The following is a 15,823-nucleotide window of genomic DNA, read 5'->3' on the forward strand; positions in this document are numbered from 1 at the left end:
GATGACTAAATTTCAGTTCGTACTCAAGTGTTCTGCAGAGATTTCAGGCACCCACTTTTAGACATTTCTCGACTGTTCCACTCTCTAAAAGCACCTAAGGCTTCCTGTGATATTTCTGATTTCTCTTATTTTTATTACGATTACCGTTTCTCGTTAAATAAGTGGAGCCAGCAAAATATTTCGCATTCAGAGTACAAAGTAGATCAAGAAAATTTCGTGATAAGATATTGTCGTAACGACTAATTTATTTCGGTGATTGTCACCCTGACTCAAGTGTCATACCTGAGATACACTCTCCACGATTTTGTGGTGATAACAGACAGGTTGCTCTTCTTTGAACTTTTCGGATACCCTCTGTCAGTCCTATGTGGTAAGGGTCCCGTGCCGCTCTGCAGTGCTCCAGAAGAGGACCGATAATAGTAGACCTGTTGCGTCTTCTAAACGTTCTGCCAATAAAAAGGAATCTTTGTTTGCGGCTTCACGTATCGGAAACGCCCCACTCTCGTCATAGTTTCCATAAGAAACCAATAGCGGTCGCGCGGGATCTGGCGGACCCAGTGGTGAGTGCCCCCTGAGCCACGCCTCCAGCAGCTCGGTGCTCTGCCACCGCAATACAGGATGGCTGGCGGCAGCGACTCAGCTCAGTCGCGCTGGGAGCCGCTAAGTAACGGGATGCTACGCGGACACCGCCTAGCCGCAGGACAGTCTTCATCGTTCGTGTTTTTAGTGCAGAAAAAAAGTGTGTGAAATCTTATGGGACTTAACTGCTAAGGTCATCAGTCCCTCAACTTACACACTACTTTACCTAAATTATCCTAAGGACAAACACAAACACCCATGCCCGAGGGAGGACTCGAACCTCCGCCGGGGCCAGCCGCACAGTCCATGACTGCAGCGTCTTAGACCGCTCGGCTAATCCCGCGCGGCTTTAGTGCAGAGAGTCTTGTTCCTTTCCTTGTGGACATTGTGATAGCCATACTCTATTTCTTGCTGTTTATTTGTATTGAGTCTTCGTTCGTTTGAGGAATACAAGTTAAGTGAATCTTCTGTTTGTTGTGTTAAGTTGTGCACTAATCATTTCTGCTCCTGTCCAGCTTTCCTACGACGACAGTTGCCACACTACTCTGCAGCCCACCTCTCCTTATCATTGTTTACGATGTCGCACACAATGTTGGTTCGCCTTCCTCACAACATTTTCTCTGTGACACTTTCGATCTACATGTAATCCGTAAATATTTAAGTATCAACTTAAACATTTTGTAATTTACATTGTAACTGAAACTTATTGGATATTTTAATACTCGTAGGAGGACCTCACATTTTTTATTGTTTAGGGTCGGTTACCACTTTTTACTCCATACAGATATCTTGTCTGAATCATTTTCCAATTGGTTTTGATCCTCTGGTTACTGCAACGGACGGTAAACGACAGCATCATCTGAAAATAATCTAAGAAGACTGCTCAGATTGTTTGCTGAATCGTTCACATAGATCGAGAGGAGCAGAGGACCTATAACAGTTTCTTGGGGAACCCCTGATGTCAGTTCTACACATGGACACGGCTGCAGACATAGAGCACGGTTTCTGATGCCGTTAAGTGGAAGAGAGTGCAAACAAAGATAACTTATCAACATTCAGTGCGAGAAAGCCATCTGAAACTGCGACCCTGCCGGCCTCGTACTGTTTTAAGGACCTGGTGCAGATGTATTGTAGCAGAAGACATTGTACGGCCTTACTCGGCACTAAATCAGCGCCTGCGCTGCAGCCCGGCTGGGCGTGCTTTATTCGGCAGGCAGCGCTTATCTGTCGGCGACAGCGGTGGCGAGCAGCCGGCGTTTATCTCGCGCGGGTACCGCCGCCGTGCATCAGTCGCCGCCGCGATACGGCCGGCGAATTTGGGCGGCGCGGTGTGCCGGCCGGGTCGTAGGTCAGGCGGGACGTGCCCAGGGCGGGCCGCGTATTTATAGGCCTGCCCTCTTCTAAAGCCCTCTCTTTACGGCTCTGGGGACGAGAGCCGAGGAGGCCCTATTTGCTTATGCTGCCGCTTTACTGTTGCTCAGCCCTTCTAGGGCCCAAACACCCGCAGTCTGTCCTAGGCGCGGCCCTCTATAAACATCGACTTTATACGGGCAGCGATTTCCGATCCTCTCCGCCAGAGGCGTCCATAGCTTCACGTTTTTCACTTCCGTTTTCTAATACACGTAGTAATAACGATCCAAGGGACGGTACCTATGCCGGCCGCGGTGGTCTCGCGGTTCTAGGCGCTCAGTCCGGAACCGCGCGGCCGCTACGGTCGCAGGTTCGAATCCTGCCTCGGGCATGGATGTGTGTGATGTCCTTAGGTTAGTTAGGTTTAAGTAGTTCTAAGTTCTAGGGGACAGATGACCACAGCTGTAAAGTCCCATAGTGATCAGAGCCATTTGAGCCATTTTTTTTGCCGGTACCTTGTTCTTGCCAATCTTAACTTCAGCGCATTCGCATTTCTATAGAGCAATGCAGGTCATTTGGAAGTCTCCTTCGTACTTCGGTTCATCGATAGGATACTGGGAAAATATCCTCAGTCCGCAAAGAAATTTCTTTTTTAGGAAACAACGTCGTGTGACCCATATTAGAATACCGGTGAAATGTGTGGGACCCATACGAAGTAGCACCATCACGAGCATTGAACGTATACAAAGGAAGCACGTATCGTCACACATGTTTCAACTATGGGAGAGCTTCACAGAGATCCTCAGAAACCTGAAATGGTAGACGCTTGTGGATATATCGAAACTATCCCGCTAAAATGTTTCAAGACGCAGCATTAAATAAGGCATCTACGAAAATACTACAACCATTTACGTATTGCTCTCTTGGGGCCGTGAAGACGAGATTAGACTAATTGCAGTATTCGCAGCTGCATTTAACAAATCATTCTTCCCGCGTTCCATACGCGAATGGAATGTGAAATAGCCTTAATAAGCGGTACAATGAAAAGTACTCCCTGTTCCACACTTCACAATGGTTTGCGAAGTATATACAGAGGGCTCCGGAAAAATGTAGACACTCTTTGATAGTTAATATCTTTGGAACAACATTTCGTAACACTTCCGCGCGGTAGCGTGGTTCAAAATGGTTCAAATGGCTCTGAGCACTATGGGACTTAACACCTGAGGTCATCAGTCCCCTAGAACTTAGAACTACTTAAACCTAACTAACCTAAGGACATCACACACATCCATGCCCGACGCAGGATTCGAACCTGCGACCGTAGCAATCCGAACTGAAGCGCCTAGAACCGCTTGGCACAGCGGCCAGCGGTAGCGCAGTCCATTGTTTTCTCAATGGATCGTGGCGCGCGTTTTCCGGCAGATGACAGTGCAGCAATGAATGAAGTAAGATTGTCGATTGAGCAACGCAAGGCCGTATTGATGTGGTACTCCAAGTTCGGAATCATGATGAAGGTATAACCGCAATAGCGTAATGTGTACGGTACTCAGCTACCAACACGTACAACAATTTATCGCACTTGGGATAAATTTGAAGCCGACAATACTGTTCAGGATTCGCACGAGGAAAGATCTGGCCAGCCAAAAACATGGAGTCCAACTTCCAGGTCACCTGTCCACCCCCGGAAGCTAAGGGGTCAGCGCGACGGAATGTCAATCCTATGGGCCGACAGAATGTCAATCCTATGGGCCGTGGTTCGATTGCCGGCTTGGTCGGAGATTTTCTCCGCTCACGGACTGGCTGTTGTGTTGTCCTGATCATCATCATTTCATCTTCATAGACGCGCAAGTCGCCGAAGTGGCGTCACATCGAAAGACTTGCATCCGGCGAAGGGTCTACCCGATGGAAGGCCCTAGTCACACAACATTTCCATTTATTTTACTTGGTCACCTCAGAAATCTGCGAAGCAGTGTGCACGTGAAGACAGGGTAAGCCGATCAAGCGTCCGACAAATTCTGAAAGCTGAAAAGTGGAAAGTGTACATTTGAGATCGCTGCACACTATGAACGAAGACGACCCGGATCGAAGGAAGGAGTACTGCGAATGGTATTAAGACATGCTTCGCCTGTATGAACTGTTTTCAAGAATGGTTATCTGGTCTGACGAGGCACTATTCAAACTGAACGGTACTGTAAACCTCCAGAACTGCGTGTACTGGGCTCCTGAAAATCCTCACGCTGACGTTGACAGACATATTCATCAACCGGGTGTTAACGTGTAATGTGGTCTGTCATTGTGAGGTTTGATTGGCCCATTCTTTGAAGGTACAGTAAGCGGTTAGGTGTATCTTCGTATGCTACAAACGTCGATTTTACCTGCCATCCGTGATGTGTTCGGAAATGAAAGATTTTACGTACAATAAGAAGGCGCTCCGCCTCACATCCACAGAGAGGTCAGAGCCTACTTGGATAAAAATCTACTTGGACATTGGATAAGTAAAAGAGGAGCTGCAGAGTACCCAACACTGTCTCCAGCCCTCACACCTTTTGATTGCTACTACGGCGAACCTTGAAAAATGAAGTTCATCAACAGAAGCAAGCTACACTGGACGAGCCACGAGAAACCGTCGAGGCATCCTGTGCGGCTATCACATCCTGCTAATGGGGAGGACTTTGAGCACTCAAAAATAACCTGCCCTCTGTACAAGAATTGTAACGGTATGTCATTTTGTTCCATTAATACTGAGTATCAAAGAATGTCCACATTTTTCCTGACCCCCTCTGTATGTACATATAGATTTAGATGTGGATATACGCCATTTCTGGACGACAGACATTTGTTTTCTAGGAATAATTGCGAAAAACTATCAAGAATGGGGACATAGCAGGTAAATTGCCAGAGTGTTCTATTGCCATGTTCAGAAAAGGCACTGCTAACTTCAGTGTTGGAAATTTGTGGTAAGGTCGTATGGGATCAAACTGCTGAGGTTATCGGTCCCTAAGCCTACACGCTACTTAAACTAACTTATGCTGAAGACGGCACGGCACACATACCCATGCCCGAGGGAGGACTCGAACCTCCGACGGGGGGAGCCACACGGACCGTGACAAGTTGTCAAAGAACGCGCGGCTGCCCCGCGCGGCTCAACTTCAGTGTCAATCGAGCTCGCTTGTCCAGAAACATTTCGCGTGCATGGTGTCCACGTTTTTCATTATCGCAAACGCTGACACTGGTAACACTAACAAGCAATTCCGCTCATATATGCGCTATTGCCCGTAGATTTCGGTATTGAACCAACTACATAAACAACTGTTAATTTACACTCACACTGATACCGTTCTTGTCAATTTCCAACCGACCCATGATGGAGAAAAAGACCTCATAATTATGACGGTTTAAGGTATGGAACGTCGAGTCATGCAGTTTCCGAAACAATCACAGGTCTAAAATGCTCTGTTGCAGAGCAGCCAGTCAGTGACGAGCTTTGGCAGGCAAGAGTGTATTTGGTTGAGTCTAACGCACTGTCCGACAGTTCTGCTGTTGGGCTGCGCTGTGATTATTGTCCTCTGCTGCAATTAGTGAAGCGTTACCAAGTAATCATCACAGAAATTCGTGTCCCACTTCACCAGCTCTGTACAGCAATTTAAAATGTGCCTAGATTTGACCCAGATGAAGACTTCAGCCACTGTCAGTACCTGCACTCTTTAGCAAAACAGGTAGTAGACGAGGAAAGTTAACTTAAACTCACAAACTTTCGCCGTGCGTCCACTCGTCTCATATCTGTATGTCCACAACCGAGCGTTTCCGACCTATGATTATTTGGAAAATTTTGCTCTTTACCACGTCCCCTACCATGCTCTGACTTCATAAGGTCGTTTTTATCTACCCTGTGTGTCCGAACACACGATCACCGTCAGTCACAAGTAATAAAAATAACAACGCAGTGCCGGTTCGTTGTGTTCTGGGCTCGCTACGCTGTACTGGCCGTTGTCACAAGTCTGTCTCCCGCCGAACGTGGCGTGAAGGAGTAGTGGCGGCGCGCCTGCATTCGGCGTGGCAGCTGCCGGCAAGGCCAGCCGCGGTGGCCGGCCAGTAAATCACGGCCAAAAGACTCGGCGCGGGCAGCCAGGGCCGAGGCTAATGCGGCCGTTTGTACACGGGCAGGGCAGGCAATGGGCGTGGCGTTGCGGCTGGCGCCGGCGCCGCCTGCAGCCTGCAGGACACCCAAACCTGTGTGTGAACGCAGGCTTCTGGTTCAGATGGGTCTGAGCACTATGGGACTTAACATGTGAGGTCGTCAGTCCCCTAGAACTTAGAACTACATAAACCTAACCAACCTAAGTACATCACACACATCCATGCCCGAGGCAGGATTCGATCCTGCGGCCGTAGCGGTCGCGCGGTTCCAGACTCAAGCGCCTAGAACCGCTCGGCTACTGTCGACGTCGCAGGCTTCTGGGATTTTACAACTACCGTAGGCTATCGTAAGTAAGCGTAGATTGCGGTAGTTTTCCTAGGAGCTTTGGTCAGTTAAGGTCGTAACCGCATTACATGTACATCCGTTATGTTGCATACCTGTCAGGCGTTATCTCATAACGATCGCTTTCTTTACGTTTACGATCAGCGTCTTACTAGATTCTCCTAAAAACCGGAAGCTGTGACCTGTCTAGAAACTGACTGAGGATATATAAAGAGCTAGGTAACCTACAGATAGAACCGCGCGACCGCTACGGTCCCAGGTTCGAATCCTGCCTCGGGTATGGATGTGTGTGATGTCCTTAGGTTAGTTAGGTTCAAGTAGTTCTAAGTTCTAGGGGACTGATGACCTTAGAAGTTAAGTCCCATAGTGCTCGGAGCCATTTGAACCATTTAACCTACAGAACATTTTTGTACTACATGCTTAACCCTCCTGTCTGTTACATAAATATAAATAGTATTTATAGCAAGATAGAAACTGTCTATGTGTAATTCAGCTTTAATTCGTAAACTGTTGATTTGTAATGCGAAATAGAGGAATGGTGTGGTCAAAATAAAGAAAACCATACACATTCATCATATAGCGCTATAAAACGCAATTTCCTCAACACAAAGGTAAAATAGTAAAAAAAAAAAAAACGCAAAACAAAAATATATCCAGCATCGCTTCAGACTTCGTAGGACTTAAAAAAAACATTTTTCTGTTATTCCTAAATAACGGGAATGTCATGACTTTTTGTACGAAATAGTAACAGTAATTGTGCAGTTTTATGTTTGAGCATGTAAGTTGTACTTGTATCAAAAGTAATTGCTTTAGTTACATCAAAGCGCAGAAGTTACGCGATCAACTACTTGTTATTACTTATAAAATGGAACTTATATTCTGTAAGGATATAAAACACAAATGGACTAACGCTGAATGTTCTGCGGTTCTAATAACGTGCAAAATAAACAACCAAACAATCAAAAAAAACTAAGAGAAGTTTTCGGTTCCCAGTTTCTTTCTTACACATTGATTTGTGTTTCTTTCCCTACCACTGCTACCAATACTGCCAGTAATCCTACCATTTACTAGGTTATTGATGTAGCGCACCAAAACTTCCGAACTGTAGTTTTGGTAGAGGACAACTCTACAGGTTCCCAAGCTCGTCCACGTGTGCACGTCGTGGTGCGCATAATGTACCCCTAAGTCCTGTCTCTTGCCTTCCAATCAAACTAAAACTAGCATCACCTCAGCTCTCCTCTCCCAAACGTCGCAGCTGATTGCGACATCCACTTTCATGACTAACAGAGACACACAACAATAAGCCTGCTGTTTCCACATTCTCGTCGCACACTCAGAGGGTTTATAGCGAGGGCAGGGTGGCTAATGTTTTGGATAGGAAGTAGGGTCCGAAAATGTACCGCTTCCGTGGTTTAGGAACAAAAGTGTAACGTAATGTCTGCTACTTTTCCGCGTCTGCCGGGTGAAGGAGCGATGGTAATTCACTGTTGACGCAGATTAACATTTCATATATAACGATCTAACCAGTGTGACAATATCCAACGCCAACTGCTGTTGTCATAATAGAAGAGAATGTAGAACATCAGATGAAGTAGGCACAGTCAATGTGTAATGTGAACATACTGCCTCTCATTGACCCATTAGCATTGAGCTCAAACGTAATGAGGTATCTCCAACAGAATGATCTCTTCGAAACCAACCAACATCGATCCCGGAAACAGCGGTCATGTGAGCTTAACGAACAATTTCCTTACATTACATCCAGAAAGCCATGGATGAAGGCAGTCTGGTTGGTCTGACTCAATATCGCACCAGCGCTTAGTGACAAAAGTTCGACTACGATCAAATGGGGTTTCAAACCAAATTTGTGACACGAGTGAGGATTTGTTGATACCTAAAAAGCAGCGTCTTATCCTGGGTGCAGAGTCATCAACAGAGGCAGAAGTAACTTGAAGCGTTGCCTCCTGGGGAATTGCGTTAGGTTCCTGGCGCTTCGTATTATCTGTTAATCTACATCTACATCTACATCTATACTCCGCGAGCCACCTTACGGTGTGTGGCGGAGGGTACTTATTGTACCACTATCTGATCCCCCCTTCCCTGTTCCATTCACGAATTGTGCGTGGGAAGAACGACTGCTTGTAAGTCTCCGTATTTGCTCTAATTTCTCGGATCTTTTCGTTGTGATCATTACGCGAGATATATGTGGGCGGTAGTAATATGTTGCCCATCTCTTCCCGGAATGTGCTCTCTCGTAATTTCGATAATAAACCTCTCCGTATTGCGTAACGCCTTTCTTGAAGTGTCCGCCACTGGAGCTTGTTCAGCATCTCCGTAACGCTCTCGCGCTGACTAAATGTCCCCATGACGAATCGCGCTGCTTTTCGCTGGATCATGTCTATCTCTTCTATTAATCCAACCTGGTAAGGGTCCCATACTAATGAGCAATACTCAAGAATCGGACGAACAAGCGTTTTGTAAGCTACTTCTTTCGTCGATGAGTCACATTTTCTTAGAATTCTTCCTATGAATCTCAACCTGGCGCCTGCTTTTCCCACTATTTGTTTTATGTGATCATTCCACTTCAGATCGCTCCGGATAGTAACTCCTAAGTATTTTACGGTCGTTACCGCTTCCAATGATTTACCACCTATGGCATAATCGTACTGGAATGGATTTCTGCCCCTATGTATGCGCATTATATTACATTTATCTACGTTTAGGGAAAGCTGCCAGCTGTCGCACCATGCATTAATCCTCTGCAGGTCTTCCTGGAGTACGTACGAGTCTTCTGATGTTGCTACTTTCTTGTAGACAACCGTGTCATCTGCAAATAGCCTCACGGAGCTACCGATGTTGTCAACTAAGTCATTTATGTATATTATAAACAATAAAGGTCCTATCACGCTTCCTTGCGGTACTCCCGAAATTACCTCTACATCTGCAGATTTTGAACCGTTAAGAATGACATGTTGTGTTCTTTCTTCTAGGAAATCCTGAATCCAATCACAAACCTGGTCCGATATTCCGTAAGCTCGTATTTTTTTCATTAAACGTAAGTGCGGAACCGTATCAAATGCCTTCCTGAAGTCCAGGAATACGGCATCAATCTGCTCGCCAGTGTCTACGGCACTGTGAATTTCTTGGGCAAATAGGGCGAGCTGAGTTTCACATGATCTCTGTTTGCGGAATCCATGTTGGTTATGATGAAGGAGATTTGTATTATCTAAGAACGTCATAATACGAGAACACAAAACATGTTCCATTATTCTACAACAGATTGACGTAAGCGAAATAGGCCTATAATTATTCGCATCTGATTTATGACCCTTCTTGAAAATGGGAACGACCTGCGCTTTCTTCCAGTCGCTAGGTACTTTACGTTCTTCCAGCGATCTACGATAAATTGCTGATAGAAAGGGGGCAAGTTCTTTAGCATAATCACTGTAGAATCTTAAGGGTATCTCGTCTGGTCCGGATGCTTTTCCGCTACTAAGTGATAGCAGTTGTTTTTCAATTCCGATATCGTTTATTTCAATATTTTCCATTTTGGCGTCCGTGCGACGGCTGAAGTCAGGGACCGTGTTACGATTTTCCGCAGTGAAACAGTTTCGGAACACTGAATTCAGTATTTCTGCCTTTCTTCGGTCGTCCTCTGTTTCGGTGCCATCGTGGTCAACGAGTGACTGAATAGGGGATTTAGATCCGCTTACCGATTTTACATATGACCAAAACTTTTTAGGGTTCTTGTTTAGATTGTTTGCCAATGTTTTATGTTCGAATTCGTTGAATGCTTCTCACATTGTTCTCAATAACGTTCTCATTGTTCTCAATAACGTGCTAATCGTAATCTGAGATTGTTTCCAGTCTCCAGAAACGACACGTGGTTCGGATTCCAAGTTAAACTGTAGGCCCATTTTTCCCGGTCGCGGAAACGTTAGGAAGATGCAAGTCGCCGAAGTGGTGTCCAGTGGAAGACTTGTACCAGACCATTGAGCCACACGAATTATTATTATTATTATTATTATTATTATTATTTCTTTCCTTTCTCAGACGTTATGTCTGGTTAAAAATGGAAAGTGATGCGGACCTTGATGAAGCATGACTTCCTTTTAACTGTATAGTATATGTTACATTGCATCTAGGAACTTTCGGGTAACTGAACTTGTATCAATAATTACAGATTTCTGTAGTTGTATATATACGTTTGGATGTAGCTGTATTGCGGTGATGTACTGGTGGATATTGTGTGGTATGACTCCTGTGGTTGATAGTATAATTGGTATAATGTCTACTTTATCCTGATGCCACATATCCTTGACTTCCTCAGCCAGTTGGATGTATTTTTCCATTTTTTCTCCTGTTTTCTTCTGTATATTTGTTGTATTGGGTATGGATATTTCAACTAGTTGTGTTAATTTCTTCTTTTTATTGGTGAGTATGATGTCATGTTTGTTATGTGGTGTTGTTTTATCTGTTGTAATGGTTCTGTTCCAGTATAATTTGTATTCATCATTCTACAGTACATTTTGTGGTGCATACTTGTATGTGGGAACGTGTTGTTGTATTAGTTTATGTTGTATGGCAAGTTGTTCATGTATTATTTTTGCTACATTGTCATTTCTTCTGGGGTATTCTGTATTTGCTAGTATTATACATCCGCTTGTGATGTGGTCCACTGTTTCCATTTGTTGTTTGCAAAGTCTACATTTATCTGTTGTGGTATTGGGATATTTAATAATATGATTGCTGTAATATCTGGTGTTTATTATTTGATCCTGTATTGCAATCATGAATCCTTCCGTCTCACTGTATATATCACCTTTTCTTTGCCATGTGTTGGATGCGTCTTGATCGATGTGTGGCTGTGTTAGATGATACAGGTGCTTGCCATGTAGTGTTTTCTTTTTCCAATTTACTTTCTTCGTATCTGTTGATGTTATGTGATCTAAAGGGTTGTAGAAGTGGTTATGAAATTGCAATGGTGTAGCCGATGTATTTATATGAGTGATTGCTGTGTGTATTTTGCTGGTTTCTGCTCGTTCTATAAAGAATTTTCTTAAATTGTCTACCTGTCCATAAGTAGGTTTTTTATGTCGATAAATCACCTTCCTCCTTCCTTTCTGCTTAATGTGAATCTTTCTGTTGCTGAATGTATGTGATGTATTCTACACTCCTGGAAATGGAAAAAAGAACACATTGACACCGGTGTGTCAGACCCACCATACTTGCTCCGGACACTGCGAGAGGGCTGTACAAGCAATGATCACACGCACCGCACAGCGGACACACCAGGAACCGCGGTGTTGGCCGTCGAATGGCGCTAGCTGCGCAGCATTTGTGCACCGCCGCCGTCAGTGTCAGCCAGTTTGCCGTGGCATAGGGAGCTCCATCGCAGTCTTTAACACTGGTAGCATGCTGCGACAGCGTGAACGTGAACCGTATGTGCAGTTGACGGACTTTGAGCGAGGGCGTATAGTGGGCATGCGGGAGGCCGGGTGGACGTACCGCCGAATTGCTCAACACGTGGGGCGTGAGGTCTCCACAGTACATCGATGTTGTCGCCAGTGGTCGGCGGAAGGTGCACGTGCCCGTCGACCTGGGACCGGACCACAGCGACGCACGGATGCACGCCAAGACCGTAGGATCCTACGCAGTGCCGTAGGGGACCGCACCGCCACTTCCCAGCAAATTAGGGACACTGTTGCTCCTGGGGTATCGGCGAGGACCATTCTCAACCGTCTCCATGAAGCTGGGCTACGGTCCCGCACACCGTTAGGCCGTCTTCCGCTCACGCCCCAACATCGTGCAGCCCGCCTCCAGTGGTGTCGCGACAGGCGTGAATGGAGGGACGAATGGAGACGTGTCGTCTTCAGCGATGAGAGTCGCTTCTGCCTTGGTGCCAATGATGGTCGTATGCGTGTTGACGCCGTGCAGGTGAGCGCCACAATCAGGACTGCATACGACCGAGGCACACAGGGCCAACACCCGGCATCATGGTGTGGGGAGCGATCTCCTACACTGGCCGTACACCACTGGTGATCGTCGAGGGGACACTGAATAGTGCACGGTACATCCAAACCGTCATTGAACCCATCGTTCTACCATTCCTAGACCGGCAAGGGAACTTGCTGTTCCAACAGGACAATGCACGTCCGCATGTATCCCGTGCCACCCAACGTGCTCTAGAAGGTGTAAGTCAACTACCCTGGCCAGCAAGATCTCCGGATCTGTTCCCCATTGAGCATGTTTGGGACTGGATGAAGCGTCGTCTCACGCGGTCTGCACGTCCAGCACGAACGCTGGTCCAACTGAGGCGCCAGGTGGAAATGGCATGGCAAGCCGTTCCACAGGACTACATCTAGCATCTCTACGATCGTCTCCATGGGAGAATAGCAGCCTGCATTGCTGCGAAAGGTGGATATACACTGTACTAGTGCCGACATTGTGCATGCTCTGTTGCCTGTGTCTATGTGCCTGTGGTTCTGTCAGTGTGATCATGTGATGTATCTGACCCCAGGAATGTGTCAATAAAGTTTCCCCTTCCTGGGACAATGAATTCACGGTGTTCTTATTTCAATTTCCAGGAGTGTATATTTGTGGCATTGTGATCGTGTAAGTGTATTGAGTGCTTCTAGGTCTGTGTTACTCCATTTCACTACTCCAAATGAGTAGGTCAATATTGGTATAGCGTAAGTATTTATAACTTTTGTCTTGTTTCTTGCTGTCAGTTCTGCTTTCAGTATTTTTTTAGTCTTTGTCTATATTTTTCTTTTAGTTCTTCTTTAATATTTGTATTATCTGTTCCTATTTTTTGTCTGTATCCTAGATATTTATAGGCATTTGTTTTTTTCATCGCTTCTATGCAGTCGCTGTGGTTATCCAATATGTAATCTTCTTGTTTAGTGTGTTTTCCCTTGACTATGCTATTTTTCTTACATTTGTCTGTTCCAAAAGCCATATTTATATCACAGCTGAATACTTCTGTTATCTTTAGTAATTGGTTGAGTTGTTGATGTGTTGCTACCAGTAGTTTTAGATCATCCATGTATAGCAAATGTGTGATTTTGTGTTGGTATGTTCCAGTAATATTGCATCCATAATTTGTATTGTTTAGCATGTTGGATAGTGGGTGCAGAGCAAGGCAGAACCAAAAAGGACTTAATGAATCTCCTTAGTATATACCACGCTTAATCTGTATTGGCTGTGATGTCATATTATTTGAATTTGTTTGGATATTAAGTGTGGTTTTCCAATTTTTCATTACTATGTTTAGAAACTGTATCAATTTAGGATCTTCTTTGTGTATTTCCAATATTTGTAGTAACCATGAGTGGGGTACACTATCAAAAGCTTTTTGGTAATCAATGTATGCGTAGTGTAGCGACCTTTTAGTTTTCGCTTGATATGTCACCTCTGCATCTGTTATCAGTTGCTCTTTACATCCTCGTGCTCCTTTGCAACAGCCTTTTTGTTCTTCATTTATAATTTTGTTCTGTGTTGTATGTGTCACTAATTTCTGTGTAATGACTGAAGTTAATATTTTGTATATTGTTGGTAGGCATGTTATGGGGCGATATTTTGTTGGGTTTGCTGTGTCTGCTTGATCTTTAGGTTTCAGATAAGTTATTCCATGTGTAAGTGTATCAGGGAATGTGTATGGGTCTGCAATTATTATTATTATTATTATTATTATTATTATTATTATTATTTTGCAGTTATGTAGTATTATACAATAAGTACTACTACCTTCATATGAATGTTGTACAAACATCAAGACAGACCTCGACAAGATTTCAAAAAGCTGCAAAGATTTGCAAATTTGTTTTAAATGTGTAGAAATGTAAAATTACACTCTCCGCAAAAGGCAGAAATCAGCATCCCACACTGAGATATCAGACGCTCACAACTGAAATCTGTCAACTCAAACAAATGTCTCTGTGTAACAGTTAAGGGGGATACACTTTTAAAAATCTCCAAAGAAAAAACTTTGAATTTACTCAGTATATGAATTTGGTTCGATTTGTGTCTGTCAGAAGATTCTGATAAAGGGACAACCCCCCAGTAATCGGCTAATAAATATACTGTATAAAACACAGAAACAAAGCTGACGGGTGAGTCAGTCACCCTCTTGCATACACGCAAGATTGTAAAGAAGATATCTAGGTCTAAACTGATCGCACACTGGGTTTGAAATGAGACCTTCAGAACATTCATGTTTTCTAAGATATCTGTTAAAATTAGTCAGTGACTTTTTTTGAAATTAAAGATTCATGTCTTAATTCTGCCGTCGATGTATGCAGTTAATTGCATACGTAAGAGTTTCTGTCTTCTATCGGAACTACTTGCTGTTAAAATAGGCAACCACGGATTTTACATAACCCTTGGGAATCGTGCAGGAATCTAAGAACAATCTGCTATATCATCGTTTCTAGGGAGACGTGAGTATCCCTGGTTAACAATCCCTGTCTGTACCGCTACATGTTTCTATCAGGAAGCTCGTGCAGCAATAAGCCATCAAAATTTACGACAGCTGTTTACTCACTGTGAAGTGAGAGCAAGCTGTAGCGGAAAATGACTGTAATATGTACCTGTAATTGTTGGGAAGGATAGTATAGTCATAACCGTCCATAATAGGAGCCCATCCATTAACGTTCCCCACTGTTGACCTAATTGTATGTATCGGGTTGGTCACTTCCGGCGGTGGCGTTTAAGCTAAATATCCAGCATCCTAATTACACACGCGCTGTAATTCCCTTGTTACTAGAACACTGATGTCGTGATCAAACTGTCCTCGAGTTCCTGATGTTGTTCCATCCTAACAAGCTATAAAACGCATAATGTTATCTGCGAATTGTCTGTATTGTTTGATACTGTTCCAGATCAAGGCAACTTGATGGACACTGTTTCATAAAATTGCCTCCTTACAGATACTTAATTAGAGTAATACACACCTTAGATTAGTGTGTGATGACACATACAAAATTATAATGTCCTTTAAAGGTACTGTAACATATAATAATAATAATAATAATAATAATAATAAGCGTTGGCGCGCACTAGCTAGAGTATCAGTAAACTCACGACAGCTGAGAACGTAGTTCTTGCGTTCTGAACAATGGTAGTGTTTGCTTCTGAACTTCTGTAATAATGAAAACAACTGTTCACATCCTTCATGCCTAGTAAGTATCTGCAGAAGAGAGAGGTATTAGATGAGAAAATAAGGTGAATTTAACAATATTGTAGAGAAACTGTGTGTCATTTCAGGAAAGGACATAAAAAAGTAGAGTATATTGTATTTTTCTTCTTGTATATCGCCACAGAGAATTGTAAGATTAGAATAAGGACAACTGATCTGTAATTAACGTGAGTACAAGCAGGTATCATCAGAACTACCAGCATCTCTACTTACAT

Source organism: Schistocerca cancellata, chromosome 1 (genome assembly GCF_023864275.1).
Source record: "Schistocerca cancellata isolate TAMUIC-IGC-003103 chromosome 1, iqSchCanc2.1, whole genome shotgun sequence".
NCBI lineage: Eukaryota > Metazoa > Arthropoda > Insecta > Orthoptera > Acrididae > Schistocerca > Schistocerca cancellata.